We start from the raw sequence: 865 nt of genomic DNA on the forward strand, positions 1-865 counted from the left end.
GTGCAGGCAGCACTGCCTCGAGACCCCCAGAGCTCAGCCCTCGCCTCATCCAGCCACCCACAGCCACGCAGGACTGAGCCGGGGTTTGGGTGCCTGAAGCCAGCTCCTGGGGCTCCCCAGCTCCTCCAGCTGCACTGGCAGCTGTCCCTGTCCTGTCCCCCTGCAGATTCGTGTCACCCCTCCGCTCTGTGCCCCAGTGCCCTGCAGCAGCCAGCGACACCTCAATAAACCCTTGGAGAAGGGTCTGTGTCCAGGCGAGTTATCCCCCAGTCTGCCCCAGCAAGGCCAGTACTGCCTCCACCCCTGGACTGTAGGTGACCTGGCACGATGCTCCCAGCCCGGGGGGGTGCTGGGGGGCCAAGCAGCCCCTTCCACACAGCTCCATCATCCTCTCCCCGAGCCTCACCCCACCCACGGGGTTGTGGCAGTTCCCAATTTACTCTTGGGTGCAGTAGGGCACGTGAGTCCGCCTGGGGAGCAGGAGAAAGCCCCGAGTGCCCAGCACGGTGTGGGGAAAGGCATGGTGCTTGGTGCTGTGGGGCTGCACGGGCCTGGGGGGCACTGGGGACTGGCACAGGATCACCCTTCCACTGGGACAAGCCAGGAGATCCCAGAGGAGGAAACCTCGGCCCCACAGTGCCATTGCCAGCGCCTGTGGGGCAGTGGAACACCCCATTGCCCTGCCCCAATGCTGTGGACCACATTCCCCAAGGGGCTGCTGCCTGGGCTGGACCCCTGCCTGCTCCCCAAATCCTGCTCGCCTGGCTGGAGAGCCGGGCAGGGAATGTCCTTTGTATGCCCTGAGCACGCTGTGGGGGCTTGGACTGGGGTGGCAACCAGGGTAGAGGGGCTGCAGCCCCTTGCA

The sequence above is a fragment of the Eurypyga helias genome, unplaced genomic scaffold, assembly GCF_000690775.1.
Source record: "Eurypyga helias isolate BGI_N326 unplaced genomic scaffold, ASM69077v1 scaffold28209, whole genome shotgun sequence".
Taxonomy (NCBI): Eukaryota; Metazoa; Chordata; class Aves; order Eurypygiformes; family Eurypygidae; genus Eurypyga; species Eurypyga helias.